The 25,379-nt window shown below is 35.2% G+C and overlaps 1 long non-coding RNA gene across 2 annotated transcripts in view; it reads left to right on the forward strand.

Moving 5' to 3' along the window:
• The window catches only part of LOC147826969 (uncharacterized), a 69,223-nt gene extending 44,050 nt beyond the window's left edge, over positions 1-25,173 (forward strand). The window contains exons 3-4 of one of the 2 annotated variants that reach the window (XR_015453111.1): positions 20,647-21,089; positions 24,920-25,173. This is a non-coding gene — a long non-coding RNA (uncharacterized LOC147826969). The remainder of the gene's footprint in view (positions 1-20,646; positions 21,090-24,919) is intronic. The other variant, XR_015453112.1, reaches the window with a different exon arrangement.
• Positions 25,174-25,379: the final 206 nt, after the last annotated feature.

The following is a 25,379-nucleotide window of genomic DNA, read 5'->3' on the forward strand; positions in this document are numbered from 1 at the left end:
TTTCCCATATTATAACTCCTAAGGGATATACTGTTTTATATATTGGTTTCAAAATTCTGAAATCCCAAACATTTGATTTAATGTAATTTAATAGTAACTGCATAAACAAATTTTATATCTATAATTAAACAGAGAACCATAATGTGTAAGTTTTTCTGCCCAATATCTGGTCCTTTATGTTATGATGAGGCTGAGATAGAATTATTTTCTTATGTTACACTGTTTTCCTTAATTATGCCTAGTCTATGTTGCTGAGAAATGTTTTAATGAGCAAGCCCCACATGTATGACTTTAAATTTATATATTGTAGATCCTAGAATAAAGTCAAAGTCTGTAGGTTGTGTCCTTGATTTAAGAGCCATAGTCTGATTTCATGTTGATGCTGCTTGGGAAGACGGTCCCCTACTGTGTCAGTTCAGAACACTGTTATTACCTCTGAAGGTGTAATTCATTGTTTGTAGATATGTCTCACTAATCCTTGTGGGACTGTGTAAATGTCATTTAAGGTAAAGACATTAGGTCACTATTTCATTGGTTTTTATCTGTTCTACAGAAATTCTGTGTTTTTACCAAATTATTTTATTTATCATATATCACATTCTGTTTTGTAACAGTCAAATTATAACTTTACATTATGATTTTTTCTTCTAGCCTTCCATACCGTCATACCTTTTGGGATTTTTAAAATATTTTAATATCCTTGATATTTTAAGCTTATATGATACTAGATGATAGTTTATATTATACTTAAAGGCAAAGCCTTTAAGAGAAGAAGGTAAAAGTGTTCCTCCATACCCATCATTATTTTCATTACAAGAGGATTTCACCTTAAAATGATTATAATAATATATTTTTAGATCAAGAAATCAAACTGAGTCCCTCATTCTCAATGACTAAAAACTCTTTCAAATCTATGGATTTTATTTCCACAATGAATGAAAATATAATTTTATATATGCCTTTCAGAAAATTTATCAAATACTGTAATTTTTCATGAAGTTTCTCAGGTTTAGAATTATAATTTAAAACCCCTACCTAAACTGCTTTTAACTGAATGTATATTCATTTTCATTTGGTTATTCTCAATATTTTACTGCTGAAATAACAGGATTAATATCTGATTCCATGTTTTTTTATTGAAATGTTTCCATTACCTCTGTAGGCCTTGAACACTCCACTCATTCTTTAAAATGCAATTTAACTATAATTTCTTTCACGTAAAATTTGCTAAACCTCAAACTCCAGCTAATTCTTCTAGCAGAGTTTGACATATCTTTCATGTACTCTTATAACACTGTGTATACTTGCTGTTAATTCCTCAAGCATAATACTGAACTATAATTGACTTCATGTGTGTAATTTCCATCTTTTTGTCTTGTTTCAAATTATTATTTTAATTGTACAGCTCTGTGGAGTGAACTATGATGTCAATACACACACACACACACATATATATATATATAGTGTACAATGATAAATTCTGTGTGGTTAATACTTCCATTTCTTTAAACATCTAAAGTATTTTTAATTAACATGTAAAATTATACTTATTTTTATACCAGTGTGATATTCCAGTACATATATATCACATATGTATATGACATGTATACATAATAGGCACTGATAAAATAGGATAATTGACATCTCTACCTCCTTATCATTACTTTATGTTTAGAGGCATAGAGCTCCTTTTCTAGTTTTTCATAAAATTATGATGCCATGTTATGAATTACAGTTCCCTAACTGTTCTGCAGATTTCTGTCTACCCATTACCCAACCCCATACTATTCTTCCTGCTCTAATCTTCCCAGTATATACTTTGATTAATTTATTTTAACATCCAAATGAGAGATAACATGTAGAACTTGTCTCTCCACCTTTGATGTAATTCACTCAATGTGAATGCCCCCCAGTTCCATCCATTTTGTTGCAAATAATAGAATAGTATTCTTTTTACTTCAGACTAATATATAGATGTATATAGATACTTATTGTCTTTATGTATAGATACTATATTATCTTTACCCACTCATGTATATAAATACTATATTATCTTTATGTATAGATACTATATTATCTTTACCCATTCATTTATCCTTGGATATCAAGGCTGGTTCCATATATAAGGTATTGCAAATAGCACAACAAAAAACATAAGCACACAAGTGTATCTTTGATATGCTGATAGCAGTTCCTTTGGACACATCCCCAGAAGTGGCATAGCTAGATCATAGGGAAGGTTGATTTTAAGTCCCTTGAGGATGCTCCACACTGTTTTATGTAAAGGATGTACTAATTTACAATCTCACCCATAATGTAAGAGAGTTCCTTTCTCTCTACAACCTCAACAAAATTTGTTACTTTTTGTACATTTGATGATAACCATTCTAACTAGGGTGAGATGATATCTCCCTGCAATTTAGACTTGCACTTTTGGTAAGAGCTGATAAAAGTTATAAATTTGTTGTCCATGTGAATTATTTCAGAAGTATCTATTCATATCCTCTTCCTCTTTTTAAATTGGATTCTTTGGCTTTTTCTTACTGAGTTTTTAAAATTTCTTGTACTTTCTGAATATTAATCCTTTGATACATGGATATTTTGAATTTTTCTTTTATTCTTCATGAAGCCTATTCACTCAGATTGTTTTTTAACTGTGCTTAAGCTTCTTAGTTTGATATAATCCCATTGTCTCTTTTCAGTTTTGTTTTCTGGGCTTTTGTGGTCTTAACTAAAAAATTATATCCTATGTTGATTATTTTCCCTGTGCTTTCTTTCATAATTTTACAGTTTCAGATCTTGCATTTAAGCCTTCAATCCATTTTAGGGTGATTTTGGGGGGAGTGATTTTTTAATAGGATGAGAAATAGGAATCAAGTATCAAACTTCTGCATGTGAATATCCAGTTTTCTCAGTACCCAATGTATAGTTTCTCTAATATGTTTTTGGTACCATCATCAAGAGTGAGTCAGCTGTAAATGTACGGCTTTATTTCTGAGAATTCTATTCTTATGCATTGGTCTGTATGTCTGATCCAATAAAATCAGTACAGTACTATGATATTCTTTGTAGTGTACTGTGAACTCAGGTTGTATGATACCTCTAGATTTTTTTCCTCCTTAAGTTTGCATTGGCTCCTTGGTGTCTTTTGTGATTTCATATGAATTTTTTCCTGTGAAATTTCTGTGAAGAATGTCAGTATTTTGATGATGTTACAGTGACTCTAATATTTCTTCTGATTATCAGTGTGGAAAGTCTATTTTTTGAGTTTTCTTCAATTTCTTTCATTGGAGTTTTGTGATTTTCAATTGTAGAAGCCTTTCGATTCCTTGGTTAAATTTTTTGATAGACATTTTGGTTTTCTGCAACTATTGTGAATGGAATTCTTTTCATGATTTCTTCTTTAGAAATTTTAATATTAATGTGTAATGATAGTACTAATTTCATATGTTGATTTTTTATCCTGTTACTATATTGAATTCATTTATCAGTTCTAATAGTCCTTGAATGGAATCTTTAGTGTTTTGTATGTATGAAATCATATCTATGAAAAGCATATCTTACTTTTCCTCATCCTATTTGTGATCCTTTATATTTTTGTGGTATCACTTGTAATGTCGCCTTTCTCTTTCTGATTTTTTTTTTCTTTCCCCTTCTCTCTTCCTGTCCCCTCTCCCTTCTTCCTCCCTTCCCTCTCCTTCATTTCATTAGTCTGGAGAAAGGTTGGTTGATTTTATCTTTAAAGAAACCGATTCATTTCACTTATTGATCTTCATTGTTATTTTAGTCTTCATTTCATTTATTGCTACTCTAATCCTTGTTATTTTTTTCTTTGGAGTTTGGTTTGGTTAGCTTTTGCTTTGAAGTTCTTTCAGAAGCATTGTTAGATTATTTATTTTAAAACTTCCTATTTTTATGTAGGTGTTTATTGCTATAATCTCTCTCTTAGTATTGCTTTTGCTGTATATATCTCATGTGATTTGATATGCATTATTTCCATTTTAATTTACTTCAAAATAGTTTTAAATTTCCCTTTGATTTCTTTGGTGATTCATTGTTCATTCAATAGTATGTTGTTGTTTACATGTGTTTGTGTAATTTCTGAAATTTCTTTTGTTGTTTATTTCTAGTTTTATTCCATTGTATTCTGAAAAGATACATGACATAATTTAAATTTTTTGAGACTTTTTTGTGGGTCAAATATGGTCCATTCTAGAGAATGTTTCTTCAGCTGGAAAGAATGGCTATTTTGAAGCTGCTGGGTGATGTATTCTGTTTTTTACAAAAGATCTATTGTATTGTTAACTGAACCTGTCTGATTCTTCTACTGATAGAATTGTGATGTTAAAATCTTGTATGGATCCTATCTCTTGCTTTAGATCTAATAATATTTGTTTTCTAAAATTGGGTGCTTTTCATTAGGTGCATATATATTTATAATTGTTTTATCTTCTTGTTGAATTGATCCCTTGATAATTTTATAATAGCTCTCTTTATCTCTTTTATAGCTCTTATTTTAACTCTATCTTGTGTGATAAAAGAATTGCTACTCTTGATTGCTTTTGATTTTGTTTGCACAGAATGTCTTTTGCCACTCTTTCACTCTCAGTCAGTGTATGTCTTAATAAAAAAGTTATTTTCTTATAGGGAGCACATCATTTGGCTTATTTTTGTATCCATGTAGAAATCTAAATTGGATTATTTTCTCTCTTTATGATCAAAGTTATTGATATGCAACCACTTCCTCCTGTCATTTTGTCAAATTTCTTCCATTTAAATATTCTTTTTTCTGTGCTTTATCTCTTGTCTTTTGTGGTTCAGTGGTTTATAGCATTGAGGAGCTTCAATTATTTTTTGTGTGTGCATCTGTATTTCCAGTGGATTTTATATTGTTATATTTTTTCCTTTTGGTAGTTATCTTTTGCTTCAGGGTATAGGACTCCCTTTAGCATCTTTCTGGTAAAGCTATTCTGTTAGTCATATATCCCTTCAGTTTTTACTTGTCTTTTATTTCTGAATGACTACTTTGCTTGATATAATATTCTTGGTTGACAGTCATTATCTTTTAGAACTATAAATACATCATTGTATTCTCTCTTGGCCTATAGGGTTTATGTTGAGAAATGTGCTGCTAGTCTAATAGTGTGTCCCTTAATATGACTACATGCATTTCTCTTGAAGTTTTAGAAGTCTTTCTTCGACTTATACAATTGACAGTTTGACTATAGTAAACTGTGGTAATGATTGTTCCTAGTGATATCTATTTGATATCTTATGGACCTTCTGTATCAAAATGACCAAATCTTTCCCAAGACTGGGGCAACTCAGCTATCATTTAATTTAATAGATTTTCTAAACCTTTTTCCCTTTTTGCCCTTTAGAGTATCTCCAAAACATGAATATTTGTTTATTTAGTGGCATCCTAAAGTTTTCAGAGATCATTTTTATTTTTTTCTTCTCTATCTGTTTTCCATTTATTTCCTTTGGTTTGACTAGAGATGTATTCCCAAAGACCAGTTTTCAAGTTAAAATATGCTTTGTGTGTTTGTTTTATCTTCGTTTTTTTTATAGTGCTATGGATTGAACCTAAGACTTGGTACATGCTAGTTAAACACGACACCGCTTAGTTATGACTGAACCCAGATTTCAATTCTTCTGCTTGACAGAGTCCAATGTTGAGGCTTTAACTGTATAGTTATTGGAGTTATTGAGCTCTTTTATTTTCTATACAAAAATGTTTACAACATATATGGTGAATGTATATATTTTAAAAATTATTACACTTAAAGACACATTGTCATTAATCCTCAAAATACTCCCTCTTGTTTAAACACAGTTATTCCATTATTCCTGCTTCTTTCTGAAGCTATGTTGGAAGTCTTCTTTTACCTCTTTAGTTGCACAGTTGTCACTATCCCCATGTGCTGAATCAATTCAAAATGCTACCTTTTATGGTCATTTTGACTTTGGGTAAGATTCAGAAGTCTCACAGAACCAGATCTGGTGAATAAGGAGTGAAGACATGCTGTTTTCATAAGCCTGCTTTTCCATTAGATGACATTCAGGAGTAGCAATCATCATATTTTTTTATCAGACCATATGAAGACAGTCATGAAAGTGGACTTCCAAAATTTTTTCAAAAAATGGGAAGAATGATAGGATAAGTATACTTGAAGTGAGGGGTAGGATTTGGAGGAGGTTATCGGCAATGTGCATTTTAAGGTAATAATTTTAAAAATTTAAACATTCACCACATATGTTGATCACACCTCTATATTTTTTTTCAGGACATTTAACTCTTTGCTGAATCTATTATTCATTTTATACTTTGCTTAATTTTGCTTAGCTGTCTTTATTCTTTTGAATCTCAGTGAGCTTTATAGCCATTCTTTTACATTCTTTAACAGGCATTTAGTCCATATATTATTCTTTAGCATCTCTTTTTATTAAATTCTTGTGTTCCTCTGTAGCATCACATTACCCTTCTTTTTAATATTTCTTGTGATCACACATTGAGATTTGGTGTATCTGATATCTCTACCATTTTCATAAGGGGACACATAGTAAATGCTGTTATCTTGAAACCATGTCCTGGGGTGTCAGTTTGATGTGCAGTTTTGCCATTCAGTCCACCCTGGCACCATGGTGTAGACTGTCTACAGATTTTTTGGCCTCAAAGAAAGGCTTCCAGCACTATGTGGGATATGGATGAGTTTTAGAAACTCAGTCTTCAGAGGCCATGCAGGAGTGAGGAAATTCTACCAGCCCACATTATTTTGCACACAGCAAAGCTCACTGTGTGACTATTCTATCAATAGTAGTGGTAGTACCAGCAGAGTGAGAAACATCTCAGTCACTGCAATGGTGACCTGTGCTGCCAGCAAAGGCTTTGGGCATTAGAACTGCATCAGCAGTGGGGAACATAAATCCCTGCCTCAGTTCTGGGAGTGGCATGGTCTTATGAAGGTCCCATGGGAGATGCAGCAGGGATCTATCTTAGTGCTGCTCACAGTGCCAGCAGTGGGATGAACCCACACAGAGCCCAGGAGTTCCCTCTCAGTGCAGGCTTTCAGTGTTGAGGAAGTGTGGGGTCAGCTCTCAATCCCAGAAATCCCACATTCTATGAGGGAGAGCACAGGAAATTGCAGCACCCTGTCTGTGGCATCTCAATGTACTTCCTATTATATACTTCAAGGGAATTAAAAATATTGGGCATTATGTTGTTATCAATTTTAGCAAAGTGCTTACTGGCACATAAATTTTATTCAATAAATATCATTTTTTTCTAGCAGGACTTATATAATTTTATTTCTTTTTTTAAATTAAATTCTTTTATTGGTACATTGTAGGTATACAACACAATTACATTTCTCATTGGGAATTGTACCTTTACATAAGGCATCTTGGTTCTTATTTTTTCCCCATTCCTAGCCCTCCCTTCACGCCCTCCACCCTTCCCTATTTACAAAGACTTTATTTCTATTTTTCCATTTCTCATCATTTTTCCTTTCCCTTCTTTCCTTTCCCCTGCCCCTCCCACTATCCCTACCCCTTTGGACCTTTTCTTCCTATTTTACATTATTGATTATTCATTCTAATCATTGGTACATTTTAGGTATACAACATAATGACATTCATCATTGGAAATTTGCACCTTTACATAGTCTCTCTTGGTTCTTATTTTCCACCCTTGCCCAGCCCTCCCTTCAACCCCTCCATTCCTCCCTATTTACAAAGATTTTGTTCCTAGTTTTCCATTTTCTCATATTAATCCCATTCCCTTCTATCCTTTCCCCTAGCCCTCCCACTTCCTTCCCCTTTGCCCCTTTTCTTCCTATTTCACATTACCTATTATACATTTAGTCCTTATTTACACTTTCAGTTTCTCACACCAGAGAAACTATTCGGTCTTTATACATGTGTGTCCTATTTATTTCACTTAAGACTATCACCTCACTGTGCATCCATTTAGCTATAAATGTCTCTAATTTTTTATGGCTGAGTAGTACTCCATTTTATAAAAAACCCACATTTTCTTTATCCAGTTTCCAATTGATGGGCTTTTGGGCTGTTTCCAAGTTTTAGCTATCACAAATTGTGCTGCTATGAACATGGGCACACATATATCACTGTGGTATGATTCTTTTAATTCTTTGGGGAAGATCCCCAGCAGTGGAACAGTGGGGTTAAATGAGACCTCCAGTCCTAGTTCTTTGAGGTATCTCCATACTGATTTCCACAGTGCTTGCACCAGTCTACACTCCCACCAGCAGTGGAGCAGGGTTCCTCTTTCCCCACAGCCCCACCAGCATTTGTTATTGGTGGATTTCATGATAGCAGCCCTTCTTTCTGGAGTGAAGTGGAATCTCAGCGTTGTTTTCATTTGCATCTCTCAAATGACCAGTGATGTTGAACATTTTCTCATGTATTTATTTACTATTTCTACTTCTTTTTCTGAGAAATGTCTATTCATTTCAGATGCCCATTTTCTGATTGGGTCTTTAAATTTGGGAGGTCTGATTTTTTTTAAGTTCTTTATAGATTCAAGATAGTAGACGTTTGTCTGAGGAAGAGCAGGTGAAGATTTTTTCCCACATTGTGGGTTGTCTCTTCACACTGCTGGTGGTTTCTCTTGCTGTGCAGAAGCCTTTTAATAAGAAGAGATCCCACTTGTTGATTGTTTGTGCTAGTTCATGGGCAACTGAGGCTTTGTTCATAAAATCTTTTCCTACACCGATGTCTTCAAGGGTTCTACCTAACCTCTGTTCCAACTGGTTCAGAGTTTCTATTTTAATATTTAGATCTTTAATCCATTTTGATTTTAGTTTAGTGCATGGTGAGAGATACAGGTCCAGTTTGAATCTTTGGCAAGTTGAAGCCCAATTTTTCCAGCACCATTTATTAAAGAGGCTATCTTTCCTCCAGTGAGGGTGTTTGGCTCCTTTATTGAAGATGAGATGGCTGAGTGTGTCTGGAGTTGTTTCTGCATCTTCTAATCTGTTCCACTGGTCCTCAGGTCTTTTTCTTTGCCAGTACCATGCTGTTTTTATCACAGTAGCTTTGTAGTACATTTGCAGGTTGGGGATTGTGATATCCCCTGCCATGTCTTTGTTACCTAGAATTGCTTTTGCTATTCTGGGTCTCTTCTTGTTCCAAATGAATTTTTGAATTGTTTTCTCAAGGTCCATGAAGTATGCTGCTGGGATCTCAATTCAAATTGCATTGAATCTATATAACAGTTTTGGAAGTATGGCCATTTTCACTATATTAATCCTTCCTACCCAGGAGCAGGGGATGTCTGTCCATTTTCTGATATCATCTTCAATCTCTCTTTTCAGAGTGCCATAGTTTTCAGAGAAGAGGTCTTTGATTTCTTTTGTTAGGATGATTCCTAGGTATTTCAGTTTTTTGGATGCTATTGTGAAAGGAATTATTTGCCCTATTTCTCTGTCAGTGAGTCTGTCATTGGTGTAGAGGAAAGCTATTGATTTTTGTGCATTCACCTTGTAACCAGCTACTTGACTGAATTTGGTTATTAAGTCTAGAAGACTTTTGGTGGAGTTCTTGGGGTCTTCTATATAGAGTATCATGTCATCTGCAAATAATGACAATTTGACTTCTTCATTTCCTATCTTTATTCCTTTTATTTCTTTCCCTTGTCTAATTGCTGTGGCTAATGTTTCCAGAACTATATTGAACAAGAGTCGTGATAGTGGACATCCTTGTCTTGTTCCTGATTTGAGTGTGAAGGATTTCAGTTTTTGACCATTTAGTATGATATTGGCTGTTGGTTTTTCATAGATGGCTTCTATCAGTTTGAGGTAGAGACCATCTATACAAATTTTTTGTAGGGTTTTTATCATAAATGCATGTTGGATTTTGTCAAATGCTTTTTCTGCATCTATGGAGATAATCATATGGTTTTTGTCCTTGGCTCTATTGATACAGTGTATTACTTTGATTGATTTTCCTATATTGAACCATCCCTGCATCCCTGGGATGAATCCCACTTGATCAGGGTGTATGATCTTCTTGATGATCTTCTGCATTCTGTTTGCCAGTATCTTATTAAGGATTTTTGCATCTATGTTCATTAGTGAGATTGGCCTATAGTTCTCTTTTTCAGTTGGGTCTTTCTCTGCTTTGGGGATCAAAGTGATGCTTTCTTCCAGGAATGAATTTGGGAGTATTGCTTCCCTTTCAATTTTATTGAAGAGTTTAAACAGTAGTGGCAGCAGTTCCTCTCTAAATATCTTGTAGAATTCAGCAATGAACCCATCAGGGCCCGGGTTTTTCTTAGTTGATAAGTTTTTAATTACATTTTCAAATTCATTGGTTGATATTGGGTTGTACAGAATTTTTAGGTCTTCTTCGTTCAACTTTGGTAATTCATATGTATCTAGGAATCTGTCCATTTCTTCTGTGTTGTCCATCTTATTCGCATATAGGTTCTGAAAGTAGGTATTGATGATCCTCTGGATTTCTGCTGGGTCTGTTGTTATTTCACCCTTTTCATTCCTAATTGCATGGAGTTGGGCCTTTTCTTTCCTTTTTCTGATTAGATTGGCTAAGGGTTTGTCAATTTTGTTGATTCTTTCGAAGAACCAACTCTTGGCTTCATTGATTTTTTGTATGGTTCTCTTAGTCTCCATTGCATTGATTTCTCCTCTGATCTTTATAATTTCCTCCCTTGTATGACCTTTGGGGTTGTCCTGCTCTTGTTTATCTAGAAGCTTGAGGTGCAGCATGAGGTTGTTAAATTGGGCTTGTTCTGTTTTCCTAATATGTGTATTCACTGCTATGAATTTCCCTCATAAGACTGCTTTCATTGTGTCCCATAGATTCCGGTATGTTGTATTGTCATTGTCATTTAATTGAAGGAACTGTCTGATTTCTTCTTTAATTTCCTCTGTGACCCATTGGTTATTCAGAAGTGTGTTGTTCAATTTCCACATGTTTATGAAATTTTTTGAGTTTCTTTTGCTGTGGATCTCCAATTTCATCACACTATGGTCTGATAATATACAGGGGATAACTTCAATTCCTTTGCACTTACTTAAACATGTTCTATAAGTGAGTAAGTGTCTGTTTTGGAGAATGACCCATGTGCAGCTGAGAAGAATGTGTATTCTGATTTTGTGGTGTGGAAGACTCTGTAAACATCTGTTAAGTTCATTTGTTCAAGAGTTCGATTGAGTTCTAGTATTTCATTACTTATTTTTAGTCTAGTTGATCTATCTATTTGTGACAGTGGGGTGTTGAGTTCCCCCACTACAATTGTATTAGTGTATATATGACTTTTCATGTCCGTTAGTATTTGTTTTATATAGTTGGGTGCACTAGTGTTTGGTGCATAGATATTTATGATTGTCATCTCTTCCTCTTGGATTCTTCCCTTTACAAGGATGTAGTGTCCTTCTTTGTGTCTCTTAATCAGTGTTGGTTTGAAATCTACTTGATCTGCAAAGAGGATAGCTACTCCTGATTTTTTTCATGTTCCTGTCTCATGGAGTATTGTTTTCCACCCTTTAACTTTCAGTCTATGAGTTTCCTTTTGAATTAAGTGTGTTTCTTGTATGCAGCATTTTGTTGGACTTTGCTTCTTGACCCATTCTGCCAGTCTATTTCTTTTGATTGGTGAATTGAGACTATTAACATTGATAGTTATAACTGAAATGTATTGACTTGTCATTGCCATGACTTTTTCTTTTTGTTGGGTTCTCCCCCTTTACATTTAATTTCTTGTCATGCCAGATGGGTTCATTCTGCTTTGCTTCCTGGGGTTGTGATCCTCAATGTCTGTTCCTAGGACATTGTGTAAAATTCTTTGGAGTTCTGGTTTGGTATTCATGAAGTTCCTAAGGTGCTCTTTGTCATGAAAGTATCTTATTTCTCCATCAATTTTGAAAGATAGTTTTGCAGGGTACATCAATCTGGGTTGGAGGCTGTTTTGTTTTAGGGCTTGAAATACATCACTCCAAGCTCTTCTTGCTTCGAGGGTTTGTGTTGAGAACTCTGCTGTGATTCTGATGGGCTTTCCTTTGTATGTGACTTGTTTCTTTTCTCTAACTGCTTGTAGAACTTTGTTCTTCTGTTGAGTTTCTGGAATCTTAACACTTATATGCCTATGTGAAGATGTTTTTTGATCAAGGCTATTTGGAGTCCTATATGCCTCACTTATCTGTATGTCAAGCTCTTTTCCTCTGCTTGGGAAGTTTTCTGCCGTTATTTCTGTGAAGAGATTTTTTTATGTCATCTCCACTCTCTCCTGTTTCTTCATTGACTCCAAACAGTCTTATGTTATTCTTGTTTGCATCATCTAGCAGCTGCTGGATTGATTTCTCATGTTCCCTTATAATTTTGAACAATTTTTCTTTTCCTGGTCACTAATTGCAATCTTATCTTCTATATCTGAAATTCTGTCCTCACACTGGCTCATTCTGCTGTGTAGACTTTCAGTGGAGTTTTTCATGTCCTGGAAATCTATTTGCATCTGTTTTGTGGATTCCATTTGTTTCCTATGTTGTGATTCCATCATATTCCTCAGCTCCTCTCTAGATTTATTAATCATGTCTTGCACTAGCAACACAATTTCTCCTGTTGTCTGAGAAATTATTTCTGATTTCATTTTTTCCAGATCCCGTTTTGTTGCCAGTTCAGTGGGTCCAGGTGGTTGAGTATCAGAGTGTTACATCTCATTTCCCTTTGGAGTTGCTGTAGGTGATCTGGAAGTCTGGTTTTGAGACTTATTTATGTGTTTTCTCATTTCGACGGGGGGCGGGGGGGCGGCTCTTAGCACCTGCACAGATTACTTCCTCTGAGCTGGGAGAGGTGGGACAGGGGCCAGGAGCAGCAGTAGGGATGGTGGCCCAAAAGCCCTTTCCTGTGGGCTGTAAGCAGCGGTCAGGATGGTGGCCTGGAAGCCCCTTCCTCTGGACCAGGAGCAGTAGGACAGCAGCTCAGAAGCCCCTATCTCTGGGCCGGGAGCAGCAGGACTCAATCCCATGGTCTGGTGGTCCGCTGTCCTCTGCATATTTGTAGTGTGGAACCAGGTGGCTGCCTGTCTGCAGAGGGGTGATTCAGCATCTTCCATGTGACTCGGGACCTTGGTAGGGTGTGCACAGACCTGCCTGTCTGCAGCGGGCTGATTTGGCATCCTATTCAATAAATATCTTTACAGTTGTGAACACTATAACTATATTATGTGTGTTGAAATCCTGGTTTTGCCACTTCTTACGTATGTAACCTGAACCAATTACTTAACTACCTGTGTCCTAGTTTTGTCCTAAGTAAAATGTAGAAGTATTAATAATTATTCTTAATTACTTTTCTTGTTACTGAGACAAAACCCTGACACTCAAATTCAAAGGATGAAAAGTTTATTTGGCTTACAGTTTGTAGATGTCTCAGTCCATAATCTGCTGACTCCAAGGCAGGGTGGCATGGCAGAATAGAAACAGTTTGTGGCAGGCAGAAGATAATAAAATCAAGCAAGCGACTCATGACAAGCTTCTTTCTGTCCCTTATATTTTATCCAGCCTACCTGCCCTAAAGGCAAGTAGCACTCTCAGCTTTAATCCTAGCACCCGTAATTGCATTATTAATCCTTGGACTCTTAATAGCAATGCACCATGAATCAGTCCCAGTGTCAAACACTGTAGATCCATCCACCTCTGAAATGGGGACTTGGGGGGATATTTAGACAGAAGCCATAACACTACTTCATCAATTGTATTAAAAATTAAATGTATTAACTAGTAAAATGTGTATGAAGAGTTTCATGGTATGAATCCATTTCAGTTGTTATAATAACAAAAATAGTAATATAATTGTAATAATATAGTTTTATAATTATATGTTGAGAGAATGCTATACTGTGTCAAACTTTAAGAGGTATACATGATGTAACTTCTTTGAAATCAAGATAAAAATATCCAACTGTATTACTATAGTCAGAATCATACTCATAGATTTGGGAGAAATATTACAAATCCCTCATTCAGTAACTATTTCCAAACTTTAAAAAATAAGCACAATTTATTATCATTTATGAGGATAATTTATGAGGAAAAATTATCTGGATTCATGATTAGTTTATATATGAAGTACAATCTTACTTAACATTTTTTGATTTAAAACGTGGACAATAAGATGAAATACAAGCTCATTAGTTTCTTAAAACAAACCATAACAAGTTACATAGATAGTTATTTCACTTTTCTATTCTCTATGCATAGTAAAATAGTTATGTACTGATCAAAACAGATTCCATGTGAATATATGGAGGATAGATCATGTACCCAATGAATTTTGGTAATGATTGAAAAAGATCTGTCTTCCTGTTTGAGATGGAGGGAGAGTGGAAAGGAAGAAGGTGAAGGGAATGTGAAAAGAATTAAGGTGTTATGTACATGTAGCAACTCTACATGATGAATGTAAACATTATATATATTTACAAATGTACTAAAATGAAGTTAAAAATCAATAAAGAGATTTTGAGGCAGAATGTTGAATGTTACAATTAGATTCTTTTAGCTGTCTGTGAAAAATATAGGAAAGAATTATATATAATTTTTAGGAAGAATATAAAATGGGAAGTATAGAGAACCAAAGACAGTATTTCTAGACATCAGATTTCTCAAAAACAGAAAGAAACCTCAGGACAAAAGTCTAATTAAAGGCAATCCCAGCAAAATATGCACAAAATCAAATACAGTATGAATCTATAAAATTTTAGCAAAATTTATGGCAAAGTTTCATGGGGCCCTTCACCCTTCACCTAAACAAAAAAGCATCTATGACTCTTAAGTATGGTGTCCTATGGCACTGGATATCAGCTGAAAACGGAGATGGCCTCAAAAGGGATTCTTCTAAGTGTGCCTTTGCTAAATGATGTGAGGCCTAAGTTTATGCATGGAAAACTCACAGAATATTTAAAGGGAGTGTATTAGATTAGAATGAAAGTGACTGAAAATTCAAAATACAAGAAATACTGAAGAATTTGCTTAATTTTAAACATGACTCAGAAGAACATCCAGGAGAAACACTTTCAGTGAAATAATCTGACCCTAATACCAGAACATTTCTACCCTCAGAGCAGGAGGAATTAGTGACAAGTACCAATTTAAACATCACAATTGATGTGAACAAGTGATTGTCTTATGCCCTACATTTACCTTTGTTTAAAGAGAAGTATGTATTGTATTCATTATAAATCCAGCTTTCCCTATGTGTTGTATTTCTTGAGGTGTGGGTGATAAGAATTGTGTGCATTGTGTACTGGTTGCCAGCTTGTGTGAGTCCAATGAGACAAACATATTAATTCACCATAAGGATCATAAAGTAAATTTATTTAAAGATATGTGGCAAGGGACAGTAGAAAAACTTTGCCATGGATGCATGATAAGCCTGTTCTGCAAAGCTCAAAAAGAGGTTCCCAGGAGAGATGGAGTCTAAAATGTATATGTCCCACTTACACCACAAATGAGGGACAGGGAAAAGAAGACCTCAGTTATATAATTTAGAGTCATGTGACTCACTAGGCTAATGTATGATGGATATTTTATTGAGGAGCGGGGCTAAAACAGAACCTAGCTATTCTGGCCAACTCCCCCTTATCTCATGATACTGTATTCCCAGCACATTCTTCAGTTATCCTTTAGAACTATAAGCAAGAAAGCAAGTGGTCAGTCTTGAGACTATCTGCAGAACTCTCTGATAGGGAGAATAAATTGTGTATTTAGTCTACAGTTCTTCAAAGTGAAAAGAACTGTATTAATAGAGTGGTGCCAAAGAAAGTGAGCCAAAGGAACTAGACCTGATATGTGTAATCCTTATTGCTTGTCCTAACTATGATAGTGTAATAGAATCAATCTTGAAAAGCCTTGGGAGGTAGTATGCTATAGGTTGAATTATGTCCCATAAAATATATGTTGAGTTCCTCATCACTACTATCTCAGAGTGTAACTGTGTTTGGAAACAGTCATCGCATATGCAATAAAGATAAGGTCATGCTGGAGTAGGATGGGTGAATCCTTAATCTGGTATGATTGATAGGCCTTTAAGAAAAAAATTATACAAAAGGAAAAGATAATTATGTAGTGATGGAGACAGAGATTGGAATTAAACATTTTGCAAACCAAGGAATACTAAGGATTTCTGGTAAACTCAAGATGTTAAAAAAAGAAAATCAAGAATGGATATTGTCCTACAATTTTCTGAGGACATGATCCTAACAAGAACTTAACTTTTCAGTTCTAATCTGCAAAATTTTGATGCAATAAACTTCTATTTTAAGCCATCCAGTCTATGACAAGTGATGGTGATTGTCAACTTGACTGGGTTAAGAGATGCCTGGCAGATTAGTAAAGAACACTTCTGGATATGTCTGAGTGACTTATGGATGCATGACCTTGTATGCTGTATCTGGTCCCTGAGCCATTCCTCCTCTTTGGCCCTCCTTTGCTTCCCATCTGCCAGGAACTAATCTTTGTGGTACCTTGTCATTCTGCCATGACATTTCTGCATTGGAGCCCACCATGGACTGAATCATCTGAACTGAAAAAGGTTTAGTAAAGCTCCATAGTGCTGTATACAGAGCATGTTAGATGATTCTAGTCAGAACTCAGACCAAAATATTTATAGAAATGTGGATAGTAAATGCCAGGCTCATGAGATTTTATATGGGGATTCTATCAGGTATTGGAATAGAAGCCAAATGTGTTTCACTTTGGAAAAAAAATTGTCTACACATTGTCCTTAGCCTAAAACCTTGCGTGAGGCTGAATTTAAAGGTGGCTAGTTGATGTGGAAGAGAAAATTTCAAAGCAGCCCAACATCTAGGCTGATGCATGGATATTTCTGTATGACATTAGACTGATTTATGGTGAGAGTAAAGAGCAACAAGCAGAGCAGAAAGATGTGAATAACTTAAATTTTGATCTAAAAGGATAAAATTGAGGCCAAACAAAGTGTAACTGTTGAAGAAGTTAGTGCCGGTAAAAAGAAACCAATAACTTTGTATATGGAAAAGATGACAGATTCTATGATCACATCTCAGGAATCAGCAAGACTAAACCCATTGAAGGCTCAAGAATGCAAAAGTATAAACCATGCCTTTGAGAAGAGAGCTCCTGAGACTTGAGACTTGATAAGGGTCTTCTAGGAAATTGAGTCCCGGGGATTCATTTCACCATCCTCAGTCATCCCAGCCTATAAGTGTCTCTGTAGTTATGATCCAAGGGGGCCTGACTACTCTTCTGAAGACAGCAGACTTCAGTGTCTTCCATGTGATTCTTGTCATTCAGGTATGCAGAATTGAAGAGTTGAGAGGTCATAAGGGCTTCCATTCAGATGTTGTAAGAAGCCCTGAGAGGCCTGACAGGGTGCCCTTGAGAGGAGGGTATGAACATGTAAGAATAAAGCCAAAAGTCCAGGAAACTCAAAAAAATTGGAGATGCTAGAAACTTGGAATATCTGTCCAGGAAAATTGTAGGTAGCCTGCCTAAAAGATTATAAGCCAATGTGGGCTGTAACTGGCAAGGCTGTAGGGGTGAAGCTGCTCAAGCCCTCTGAAATTCACATCTTATCAACATGTGACATGAATGCCAGATTTAGAGCTATAGGACTTAGTGTTTTTCCTGCTGGGTTTTGGTCTTGCATTGGTTCTTTTGTTTTCTATCTCTCTATTCCTCCATGTTAGAATAGGAATTTTTTTCCCACATTTTAGATTGTCTCTTAGCTCTGCTGGTGGTTTCTCTTGCAGTGCAGAAGCTTTTAAATAAGATGAGATCCCAGTTGTTGATTCCTTGTGCAAGTTCTCATGTCACTGAGATTTTGTTCATAAAGTCTTTTCCTCTACCAATATCTTCAAGAGTTCTACCTAACTTATCTTCCAGCAAGTTTAGTGTTTCTGTTCTAATATTTAAATCTTTAATTCACTTCAATCTTAGTTTAGTGCATGGTGATAGGTATGGGTCTAGTTTTAATCTTTGGTAGGTTGAAATCCAGTTTTTCCAACACCATTTATTAAATTGGCTATCTTTCCTCCAATGAGGATGGTTGGCTCTGTTGTCAAAGATGAGGTGGCTGAGCATATCTATAGTTGTTTCTGCATCTTCTAATCTATTCCACTGACCCTTGGGTCTGTTTCTTTGCCAATACCATGCTGTTTTTAATCACAGTAGTTTTGTAGTATAGTTTCAAATTGGGGACTGTAATATCCCCAGCCATACCTCTGTTGCCTAAAATTTATTTTGCTATTCTAGGTCTCTTCTGGTTCCAAATGAATTTTTGGATTGTTTTCTCTAGTTCTGTGAAATATACTGTTGGAATTTCAATTGCCATTGCATTAAACCTATATAATAGTTTTGGAAGTATGGGATTTTTCACTATATTGGTTCTTCCTATCCAGGAACAAGGGATGTCTTTCCATTTTCTTATATCCTCCTCAATCTCCTTTTTCAAAGTGCTATAGTCTTCAGTGTAGAGGCCTTTTGCTTCCTTTGTTAGATTGACTCCTAGATATTTCATTGTTTTGGATGCTATTGTAAAAGGAATTGTTTCCCTAATTTCTCTGTCAGTGAGTCTATAATTTGTATATAAAAAGACTATTCCTTTTTGAGTGTTGACCTTATATCCAGCTACTCTACTGAATCTGCCAATTGTCTAGAAGTCTTTTGGCAGAGTATTTTGGGTCTTCTATGTAAAGTATCGTATCATCAGCAAATAATGACAGTTTAACTTCTTCTTTTCCTATTTTTATTCCTTTTATTTCTTTCTCTTTTCTAATTGCTGTGGCTAATGTTTCCAGAACAATATTAAACAGGAGTGGTGATAGTGGTCATCCTTGTCTTGTTCCTGATTTTAGTATGAACGTTTTCAGTTTTTGACCATTTAGTATGATGTTGGCTGTACCTTAGAAAAAAGACTACTATCTAGAATGTATAAAAAACTGAAAAAAATCAGACCCCCTCAAATCCAAAGACCCAATTTTAAAATGGGCATCTGAAATGAACAGACATTTCTCAAAGAATTAAAAGCATCAAATAAATATATGAAAAAATGTTCAACATCACTCATTATTCGAGAGATGCAGATGAAAACAACACTGAGATTCCACCTCACCCAGAAAGAATGGCTGCTATTAAGAAATCATCTAATAACAAATGCTGGCAGAGGTGTGGGGAGAAAGGAACCCTTCTTCATTGTTGGTGGGAGTGCAGACTGGTGCAACCGCTATGGAAATCAGTATGGAGCTACCTCAAAGAACTAGGCTTAGAAGTCCCATTTGACCTAGCTATTCCTTTGCTAGGTATCTTCCCAAAAGAATTAAAAGAATCTTACCACAGCAATATATGTCCACCCATGTTTATAGTGGCACAGTTTGTAACAGTGAAAGCTTGGAAACAGCCCAAGTGCCCATCAACTGGAACTGGATAAAGAAGATGTGTTTTTTTTAATAAAATGGAGTACTACTCAGCCATAAAGAATGAGAAACTAGAGACATTTATAGCTAAATGGATGCATATCGAGGCCATCCTCTTAAGTGAAATAAATAGGACACACACATAAATACCAGATAGTTTCTCTAGTGTGAGAAACTGAAAGTGTAATTAAGGATACACACAGATGAAATGGCCTAATAACATATTTCTCGGATTGTGTTTCCATTGCGTGTCATATGATTGTATTGAAATTTAAATTAGGGAGAAGTTTGACTTATGTGGAGTCTGCTAACTAACTGGAGTTTTTTCCAGATCACTGTTTGCTCAATGTTGATTTTGGGGATCTTTCTGAAACAAATCACATCCTCTGGTGTCTTGTTGGTGCTTGAGATGTTTTTTTATGTTATAGGGAAAAATGTTTAAGAGCTTTTCAGTTTTGTTTTGGTTGAGTTATACTGTATTTGAATATAATTGTAGTTTTTTCCCCTTGCATTGTTCTTCTTTGAATGGTTTTAATTTTTTGTATGTGTGTGTGTTTGATAATAAAGTTATTAAAAAAGAATAGAAATGTTTAACTGGGCCATTTTATCTTGGGAATAAGTGATTTGCTTTTTGAATTTTACAGAGATTCACAATTAAAAATCTGCCTTGAGTGTCAGAGAAGACTTTGATTTGGATATTTGAACAATTCCTTTGGGGAAAGATGTTAGTGTATTTTCAGTTGATAGGCTTGGGAGCTGCCAAAGGGGTTAGTAAAGCACTTCTGGGTGTTTCTGGTTGGGTAACAGAGACATGATCTTATGTTGTATATGTGGTCTCTGTCCCCTGATGTGCTTCTCAGCCAACAATTTACTCAGAAACTTTGATCCAACATGCTCTTCTGCCATGATATTTCCACCTTGGAGCAAGATATCCATAGGCTGAATCATCTGAAACCATAAATCATAGTAAACCTCTCCTTAAATTGTAAGTGTTGGATATGTTGTCCGGCAAGGAGAAACAGAGCAATACATAGTTCTAAAGCACTGTGTTATGCCACGCCTAGAAAAACAGAGGATTTATATACACATTATTGCTTATATGAATGATGTATATTATTTGTGGCCAGAGAGAGATCTATAGTACATAAAAAGTAAACATTAATTCTTTGCCATAACTCTCATTTGGACATATAGATTATTGTTTCTTCTCTTGACTGTAGGATGATCTTATAACTTTAATGGACCAATACAATGAGAAGAAAATGATTCTACATAACTTGAAGGACTGAGCCTTAAAAGAGCTTCACTTTCTAATTTGTGAACTGGCAACATTCTGTCTTTGAACACGTTGAGCATAGCTTGAATCAAGCAGATGGTCAAGATGGAGGAGAATTGGGATGACTTCATTGACAACCTCAGCTAAACTCCACGCTAACACACAGATTTAACTACCTGTTTTGTAAGCAAGCCATTATGGATGTTCATATCAGCCAAAATGATCAAAGTTCAAACTGTAGCTAAGGACTCGGATGAACACAGTCAAGCTGCAGACTCTTGAGAGATGATCAGTGATTTTTGCTGTTGGAAGCTACTAAATTTTGTTTTCTTACGTAGAAACATTAAACCAAAACATCTTCATTTACTGAGTACCATTATGTTACAGGTATTGTGCTGGAAACTTTACATCATTATATTGTTTATTATTTACCAAATTTTACATTAAATAGTGTCCCCACTTTTAGATATAAAAGAGTTGAAACTTGGGGAGGTTAAGTGAGAACATTTTCTGCTGGAAAGGGACTGGGAAAGGAATTTTATTAAGATGCATTAGACTACAAAGCTTATGTACCTACACATTTTAGTATAGTTTGGTTAACTGGCTGCAGGAATTTCAGAGTCATTGAATCTCTCTCACATTTTCTCTCTTTCATAAAACAAAAAGTTGAGCAAATTGATTGCCTAATCCATTTTCCATATGTTTATTTTTTGACCTTGAATATATACAACATACCCTCTGAAGTCTGCAATCTGATATATCATCTATATCCATATCTGTATTCATACTCTCATTTTGCTTTCCATTCACTATGAACTATGCAGCTTTGCCATGACACACGCTGCTGCTATGATTTTTCTGTTTTAGAGTCAGGTGATCGTGAACTGAATCATCTGAAACCATAAGGCAAATACATCTTTCCTGCTTTAAATTGTGAGAATCAGGTATTATGTCTAGCAATAGGAACTATGGCTATAACAATTACGTGTCTGTCAGTACTGATGAAAGAAGTCATGTGTAATAAAATAATTTATTCTGAATTGAAGACTTAAAAAACTCAGTTACTCATAATGCCTTTCTATTACCTGTTTATTTCAAAAATCCATTCACTTTCAGGCTGCATTCTCAACCACCCTTGAATATAATTATTGAGTCTCCTTTTTCTCACTACATTTCTGTCTTTTCTACAACAAACCCACTACAGATAAAGTTTTTTTTTATTATAAAATACACTCCCATCACCACAGGAAGATGATGATGAGCACAAGTCAAAGGATGGAGTGTGTCTGGTAGCCAACTAAAAACTGCTACTAAGGATATGGTATTTCTGCTTTTCCCCAGGTGACAGGAATTCATTGAAATACATTCACCATAGTAGTATTTTTTGGGGGGTGGATGGAATCAGTCAGCTTAAAAGACATTGTTATTATAGTTTTCAACTGCAGAATATTAGACAATAGACCTTAAGGGCCAATGTTTTTTTCTTTTTTAGTATCTTGTTCATGATGTGTCTTGGTTTTATAAAAAGAAAGCAGTATTATATTTTGGACCAAACAAGTTATTACTTAATAAAGAAAATAAGTATGTATTTTTAATTTAGGTATAGATATAGAAATGTAGGCAGAGATAATGAAGCAGATAATGATGTAATTATACACCATTATTATAATACCCTTTCACTAATTTTCCAAGCTGCCTGTTCACACTTATCTTCTCTACTCAAGCTCTTCTCTCCTGTACCCTGAGATCAACCTTACCACACTGAGGTAGACATTTGTGCTGTCTAGATTCAAGCTGACCTATTCTCTGCATTTACCACCTGTGCTACTCAAACTGAGCTTTGCATTGTCCCTCAAAAAAAAATGTTTGACTTTACCTGTGTGCTTCCATGCTCATCTCTGCTCCTCCTTGCCTGCAGTGCTTTTCTATTTTGTGCAAGACAATCTGAATTCAAGTTCCATAGAGCTTGCAATAAATATTCTCTCCCTTTATGTGATGTTGTTTTTCCTTCTCTGAAATTTTTCCTCCTCTGTGGCATTCATTGCCTCCCCTATTCTCTTGGCATTGTGCCTTGCCTTTTTCCTTATCATCTTATGCATGAATCCTGTCACCCTAAAGAGCTTGTCAGACCTTTAAAAGCAGAAACCATGTCTCATAACTGTTTATCATCATTGCCTAATATAGAAAGCCCTGTGGGTAGTGTGCTCATGATTAATATTTGATGCTGATGATTTTAATAAATTTTAGTTATGCACAGATCATATGTTACATTTAATTTTCTTGTCTGTCACAGTCTTGGCATGAGGGAGAGTTTTTATTTGTTATGACTATACGTTACCATAGGCAAAGCAACTATAGGTATTTTGGTCAAAAATAATTTTTTAATAGAATAAACGAACTGTTAAAAGTTAAGAAATTTTGACTTTACAAAACAGCAGGACTTGAGTGATTTCAAGTTAGAGGGTCACTGTATGCAAAAAAAAAAACCCATGGAACTAGAAATTCTGTGAAGACAGACTTCTGATTGTTGGAATTCAGATTTCATTTTTAAATCCCATTTTACAGGTATTTCCCCAGGGATGGTTAAACACTGGAAGATCTGTGACATTTTTTAGTTAGAACTGATAAAGAACCTGCTTCATTCTCTCCTTAAAGCAGCCTTTTTCTTCATATGTGTCAGACTTACCTGGAATATTTCTTCCTCTATGCACCAAATCCTGAGCTGGAGTCTCACTCTTACTCTAAAACCCTCACTGTTATCTATGACTGCCTCCCTAAGAATTCCTTAGCAGACCATTCCAGTGCGGTGTGATGTTCAAGGTGATGGCTCCACCAGGATGTCTGCATTCTATACAGCAAGAAGGAATCAATACATCAACACTGGCACTAGAGATATATTTGCCCATCAGCCAATGTTGAGATGGAAAGTTGATCCTGGGTTATTGGGGGATACAATGTAATCAGAATACTTATCAGTGAAAAAGGGAATACGAAGAGAAAGAACCAGGGAGAAAGTAGCAGGGAGAAACTCACCCTAGTTGCTAGTTTCAAAGACATAGGAATATTCTTGGAGTCAAAGAATACGAGCAGACTCCAGAAGCTAGGAAAGGCAAGGAAATATATTTTCTCAGAATCCCTGCTACCACGTTTATTTTAGGTCAATGAGAACCACTTCTGATTTCTGAACTCTGAAACTTTTTAGATTATACATTTGTTTTGTTTTCCGCAAGTCAATTTTTGATAAACTCCTACAGAAACACTAGGAAACAGTTGTGACTTTGTTGATAATTTGAACAGTCTCCTAATGAGAGAAAGGAAAAAGAACTCTAGTTCTTGCTTTGCAAAAGACATTTTATAGATTAGCAAATTCTACTTGAAACCAGTCCCTCGGTTTCAACTTAGTGCTCCCAGGTCTTTTCACATGCATTATTTCACTAAAATGTCACCTCATGACTTCCCAGTTGCTCTTGCAGGAATTATTAACTGTATTTGATGAGCAAATGAGGATAGAGAGGCTCAGTAACTCACATTCATGATCAAGTAGAAGAGACAAGGCAAGAACTAAGAGAAATACAACAAACATCTGGAACTTCAGATCTCATTTATTCTTTACTCTATATTAAAATGAATATAACTCTCTGGCACCTTTTTGAACCATTTTACAATTATTCTTACTTTAGTGCTATGAGGTACATTTAGAAAGTATAAAGAGATTATCTTAAGTACCTTAAAAGCCAGAGAATAAAAGAATAATTTTCCATAGGCTATAATAATTTTGGAAATCATACTGGGGCCACTTCTGTCAATCTCTTAGTCTAGGGTTTCTGCTACTCTTTTTCATCTATTATATTTCAGCCTCACCAGCCTTCTTCCTGTATCTTGATGCTCTGAGCTCCTTCCTACTTCATGCTTATCCAATTAGAGTTTCTTTTACAAGAATGCTCTTATTCACATTTGTCATGCTTGCCTTTGTTCTTGTCACGTTACTTAAATGTTACTACTCAGGCACAATGAATTGCAATTGATACTTTTGTTTATTTTCCATTTCCTTCTTACTCTTAGAGTGAAAATTATGGAAGCAAGAGTTTTATCTATAACATTGACCTATATATCCTCAATATTTAGAATTTTACCAGAAAAATGTTAACCCCTTTTTGAAGGAATTAATGGTTGCCATGTATTCTTGATACCTCTGATGTTGTCATTATATTCAACAGACCAAGCTGATAAGCAGGGTTCTAAAGAATAGAGCCACTCTAGAAAACTCAAGTATTAATGAACCAACTTTATGAATTTTTGCTACCAGAAATCAATTTGGTGTAGGAGTACACAAAATATACTGCAATCGAAGGTAAGTAAGTAGTGAAATTGTCCTTGGGCATTAGAGGCAGTTTCCCTATTCCCTTAATTTTGTCTTTGTCATATACTGTATATTTAATTTACTATCAGATATAATGTTATAATGGGAAGAAATTTTGTGGTTTTCTGTGATATCTACCATAAAAATGATGGATATTGCTCCAGATGACAGTGAACTAGGGACTAGAGATTTCATGTAACTGAACGTGGCAATTTGCCAATCCGTACCAAATAAACACCTGTCCTAGGAAGATAATGTTAAGATTCAGAGATTATTCTGTCTTTATCTCAGGGTGATTTAAAAATAAAACTGCTTTC

This window comes from Heterocephalus glaber, unplaced genomic scaffold (genome assembly GCF_053883595.1).
Source record: "Heterocephalus glaber isolate CG9 unplaced genomic scaffold, H.glaber_assembly_v1.0 deba00001457, whole genome shotgun sequence".
In the NCBI taxonomy this organism is placed as follows: Eukaryota; Metazoa; Chordata; class Mammalia; order Rodentia; family Bathyergidae; genus Heterocephalus; species Heterocephalus glaber.